Raw genomic sequence first — 6,000 nt, 5'->3', positions numbered from 1 at the left:
TTTAGAAACTGAAATTAAATTTCTTCTAAAAGATGGTATCAACAAAACATTCTTCAAAATAAAAAATCTATCACTAGAAAAACGTAAATAAACGTCTCCCACTGCAACGGCCGCCACTTTCGTAGCGTCGCCCAGCTGGACTTCGATCTCACGATCATGTAGCCGTCTTGTCACCTGCATTAAGTCAGGATCAAAACATATATGATCAGTTGCTCCAGTATCAATAACCCAAGTATGAGTAGATGTCGAAGCCAAACATGACTCGACTACTAGACCATGGTGCATAAATTCTGATTGAACCAAGCTATCTCATAAATTCTGATTGAACCCTGAAAATTGCAGTTCCTTAGGATTATTGTCCCCACTTTGCAGGTGGCAATAATATTGGGAACCACTTTCTAGTTCATTTTATTTATTATGTGAGAAGTCCGCCCTTATGAACTTACCGTTTCCGTAGGATTATTGTCCCTACTTTGTAGGTGGCGATAATATTAGAAAATCAGCTTCACAAAATTTGGCAGTCCAACCGATGGAGACCATATATAAACCTTAAGTTCATAATTATCGCTTAGACATTTTAGTTATGGTTTTTCATTAATTATCCTTTAGCCTTAAGGCAGATTAAGACTAATTAAATTCTGTTGGTATTTAATTGACTGGATAATTAAATCTTTTATAATCTTTAAAGTCTTAGTATAGAAATTATTAATCTAGGATTTAATTCTTATTCATGTCATACTATAAGATATATCTAAAATAAAGTACATTATTTATAATCTTAATTAGACATGAAAAATTAAATTCATATAATTTCCAAGTTCAAGATTAGGAAGAATATTAATTATATTATTTAATGTAATCTTATATATATATCTATCTTATTATAGATTCTAGATATATTATATTTAGGAAACTATTAAATTATTCTCATCTATATCATCTAGGATATAAAATATTCATAGATATAGAAACTAATCCAAATATTCCTAAAATCTAGGGAAATCTTCCCAAAATATTTTATTTCATTAAATAATATTATTTTTAATGATATCTATTAATTAAAGAATTAAATAATCATTAAAATAATCTTTCGTCAATATCTTGCGATTCGAGGTTGGCACGAATCTACACTACGAAGATTTGAACGCATCCTCCGGAGACTCTCGCCGGAGCGGCGAAAATGCCGCCCGACAGCCGCCGGAAAGTCGCGCGATTGCGCGTCTTGCTTCCTCCTCCCTCTGCGGCGAGTTCGCCGCGATATCCCTCCGTCGCTTGTCATCAAGAAACGCGGCCGAAGCCGCGGCTTTTCCGGCGATCTCCCACTGCTCCGGCGATCCTCGCGAGAACCAGCAGCCGCCTCGAGAGGCATGGCTGCTCTTGGTCCGGCGACGTCAGGGCTTGGCGACTAGGGTTCTAGGGTTAGGGTTAGGGTTAGGTGGCGCCTCGGCAACTCTCGGACGAGCCACCGCGCCGGTTGTTCACGCGACAGCAGATTCCGGCGAAGGGCCACGGTCTCCACCGGCGGCGCGCACGAGCCCATGCTCGCCAGCGCGTCGCCGCGTGATCGACGGCCCTCGCAACCTTGTCTGACGCCGGCGAAACGTCGAACTCCGTCTGGGCCGGCTAGGGTTTCATCGGGCTTGGCTGGTGGCGCGCGCGAGACCTTCCTCGCCGGCGCGTCGCCTCATGCCCGTCGCCCTCGACTCCCACTTAGTTCGATAACCCACTCCGATCGCACGTAGTGCGATTCGTCTCGGCGCAAGCGCCGACGAATCGCACGTCTCGTTCGTTCGAATAATTCAAGTTCTATGATTCGAATGTTCTTGAGTTCAACATGCATAAACAAAAATAACAAAAACGCAAGAACATGCTTCGTAATCAATTAATACATGCATACATGAATTTCGCGAAATTTAAATCCAAATAATCAGAGCCAAAGACTAGCTCTGATACCAATTGAAGGTGCTGGCAGCGGAAGCGCATGCAGAATAAATCACATAATTTTCAGATCTATTTAGCAGATTATTTAGACAAAACCTATTCGCGTAATTATCACATGTATCATGCTCAAAACTTGAATTAATCATGCTTTAAGAATATTGAAACCTAAAACATGCTTTTCTACGGAGCAGAAAAATACCTAATTAATTCTCCAAAGAATTGAAGATGGCTAGCTTCTTCTCCACGTGATGCTTTGAGTACTAAACCACAAATCTTCTCTCTGGTTCCCGAACTGTATCCCAATATCAGTGTGGGCTGATCTTACTAGAATACTAGGACTTAAATAAAGAAGACAGAAGAAATCCTTTTTGGAATAGGAGAAGATTTCGAAAATCTCCTCAGCTTAGGAGAGGAATTTCAAAAATTACACTAATCTGAATTGTGTTATTTCTGTCTCATTTATTCTCCTATTTATATTAAGTTCCTTCTGGGCCCAGACATGGATCTATGGAAGGCTTTGGATATGGGCTCATCCAATTTACTTTTTACTAATTAAATTGAACCCACAATTTAATATAAGTTATAATTGGAATATTACGAGCAGCCACTACAGAAGTAATATTGAACTCTCCCCATCCAAATCCGAAATTATAAGTAATCCGGGTTTCTGTTTAACTTTCATTTCCCGTGCTTAAGATTAAAATGTCCATTAATTAATTAATGTCTGCTATTGACTTAATTAATTAACTTCTTATTAATTCCAAGAGTGGACTTAGCATGAAACGCTTATTTATTATTCATAGAGTAATCACACTCCAACTAGCTAGGTTCCGAATAATAAAACCTCGTTTCGCGCTCCTCTTGAGGACATTATCAAACGAGACTCAGCTCGTGCACGATTCAATATAATAGCAATCCTAGCACCGCTAGGTATCGATCACCACTACCCAATATATCAGGATAATTGGGTTACGAAAAACCCGCACCATTTGATAAGTCAAAGCAGTGCATAATCAATACCGTATGCTCAATGCTAACCTACATTGATTAAGAAATAAATATTTATCAAGACCTCACCTTTCAGTAGATAGCCTAAGGCAAGTCTTGCTGTTAGATCCGTTCAGTGCTATACCACACCAATGTCATCTTATTTCAGTAAGGCTTAGAAATATGCGGACTGACATTGCAACCTTTCTCGATGGATAGTCCAATTCCATCTAGGTTGTGAAATTCATATTTTTCTTTGTTTAGAACTGACCGTATTACCTTAAAGTGGACGACGCCCACAACCGGTCTACTGAAACAAAGACTTAGACTTCGTTAAGTTAACTTATACATTTAAACATGCATTAACATCCATTAAATGTAAAACATAACAACATTATGACAAAAATAATTTTTTTATTCATTGGAAAATAATATAAGAGTTTTACAGTATTCAATCACTCGAAACGTGATTTCTAGTATACAAACTCTAACAATGCATCCACATCAAAATGTGGTGTTTGGTACGCCGGCGGGGTGGTCGAGCCTTGGGTACCCGGCGACGAACCGGGAGTACCCAAACAGTTGTACATGCTCGCCCAATCGTCGAACGAGTACAAGTCGAACCCGCCGGAGCGCCGCTTGCCGGAGCCGCCGCCGCTGGAGTTTCCATCGCCGGACATTTTTTCAACAATTTGAGAGTAGTGTTTGTGTGTAAAATGGAAGAGGAATGAGGAATGAGAATAGTGTTTGTGTGTAAAATGGTGAATGGAGTATGGAGTATATTTATAGAAGAATTAAAAAAAAAAAAAAAATTAAAAATTCGACCGTTTTGTTCCCAATGGTCATTTGACCGTTTGAATTTTTTTATTTTTTTTTATTAAATAAAAAAAATTATTATGTCATAATTACGACGCCCACTCGCGGGCCGGCGAGTAGGCGTCACGCAAAGCTCCAGCGCGCGCCACGTGGGCGCGCGCGTCGTCTTGGCAGCTCGAGGCCGGCCTCGCCGGATCGCGTCGCGCGACGAGATATTTCGTCTCGTTGAGACGAGACGAGCCTCGCAACGCTGTCTCGATGCTGGCTCGTCTCGTCGAGACGAGACCGAGCCCGCATCGAGCCCGCTTTGCGGATGCTCTAATATATTTGATAAGTACTCATATGTTGCCAAATCAACACCATGAGAATGCGTGAGATGATTTTGTAGTTGAGTTCCGTAATGCATTAAGTGTTAAATTATTAGAGTGATTTGGTACATTATATACAATCATATACTAAATTCCATTGATAAATTGATATATTCGAATCACTAATACAGGATAAACATTTGCAATTTCTTAAAAATAATATAAATATATGCGTCATTAGAGCACTTACAGTGGGCATAGGGGAGGGGAGCTATCGGCGCGCGACTCCTCCATGTGTCAGGGACGATCTCAATTCTCAGGGACGGGTGTGGGGACGATGGAGGGCGCCGCGATGGGCATCGGAAGAGGCGTAGCCTATCCTGACGCCCACTGTAGACAGGGGAGTTGCGCCAAAATGGGAGGTGGCCCGTGGGGTGGTTTTAGGGGGATGGGTTTTGGATTTTTTTTTTTAAGTGAACTTAAAAAATGGTCCATGGACTGTGAGTTTATCTCGCCTATAGTCTCTGGACTTTAAAAATATTGTCAGTAGTCCCTGGACTAAGAGTTTATCTCGAAATTGGTCATTTTGGCTTTTTTTGGTATGAAAATGCCCTTTTGGGGGTTTGGGCAATTTGGTCTTTTTACACTTTTAACATTTTAAATCTGATATTATTTCAGTTATGTACTAACCTTGATATTATTTTTTCAAAATTATCACTCTTCTTCCATTTTATCATCCTTCACTTTATTTTTTTTATTTCAATATTAGATTTAATTTTATAAAATTAAATTTTAAATTTTAATTTTTAAATATTAATAAAAAATTTTAAATAAAACTATCAATACATGGATACTATAAATATTGATTAAAACTATTAATTTTTGTTATTTAATATAATATTCAGCTGAATTGAAGAAGTACAGAAAAATAATATTAATCATGATGGAAAAATAAGAGCTATTCTATTTAGCCTTCGTTCGTTCGGTTGTTATAATTGATTGTGATTAAATATTATGAAGTTGACTAAAAACTTGAACCTACTAAAAATTTTATATAGGAGTGTTTTTATTGAAATTTTCTAGTAAATTTTGATTGTTTTCAAATTAATAAACGAAAATTATATTAGTCTTACATTAGATGCATATTTATTTCAGAATAAATTATGTTATATGATTTATTTATGATTAAAATTATTAAATATTGACTAAAACTAAGACGTTGTTATACCTTATTGATTAAATAGTATACACTATCAAATGTTGATTATGACTATTAATTTTTGTTATTTAATACTTTTTTATAATTAAAAAAATTTATTGATATTTAAAAATTGAAATTTAAAATTTTGTAAAATTGAATCAAATATTGAAAATAAAGAAACAAAGTGAAGGATGACAAAAGATAAGAAGAATGATAATTTTGAAATATACCAGATTTAGTATATAACTAAAATAATATCATATTTAAAATGTTAAAAGTGTAAAAAGACCAAATTGCCCAAACCCCCCAAAACCTCCAAAAGGGCATTTTCGTACAAAAAAAAGTTAAAATGACCAATTTCGAGATAAATCTTTAGTCCAGGGACTACTGACAATATTTTTAAAGTCCATGGACTATAAGCGAGATAAACCCATAGTCCAAAAACTATTTTTTAAATTCACTCTTTTTTTATTATTTTTAATTTCAAATTGTATAAATACCTTTCATTCTCCGTTCCATGACATTCTACTTCATTCACAACTCTAAGAGAACTTGATCGAAGTGATGTGGACACGCACAAATGTTTCCCAGCACTGACGTACCTTTTTTTACTCTTTTTCTTTGTCAAATATTAATTAAGTTATTTTGTGTTATATATTGTCCATTTTTATTCAAGACATAAAATAATAAAAAATGTAAGTAAAATATTCTGGTCTGGGGAGATGGTCTATTATACGAGTTGTGATC

At 36.7% G+C, this 6,000-nt stretch overlaps 1 long non-coding RNA gene across 1 annotated transcript; it reads right to left on the bottom strand.

The window, feature by feature from the left end:
- On the bottom strand, window positions 1-4,476 carry LOC148934414 (uncharacterized). Its single transcript, XR_016137015.1, has 2 exons — window positions 4,303-4,476; window positions 1-174 (listed from the first exon to the last, which is right to left on the bottom strand). It is a non-coding gene; the product is annotated as an uncharacterized LOC148934414 (long non-coding RNA).
- Window positions 4,477-6,000: the final 1,524 nt, after the last annotated feature.

Source organism: Salvia hispanica, chromosome 1, assembly GCF_029641045.1.
Source record: "Salvia hispanica isolate PSC_SH4W2 chromosome 1, Shi_PSC_v1, whole genome shotgun sequence".
NCBI lineage: Eukaryota > Viridiplantae > Streptophyta > Magnoliopsida > Lamiales > Lamiaceae > Salvia > Salvia hispanica.
The sequence above is the reverse complement of the archived record's forward strand: the minus strand, read 5'-3'. Positions and strand labels throughout refer to the sequence as shown.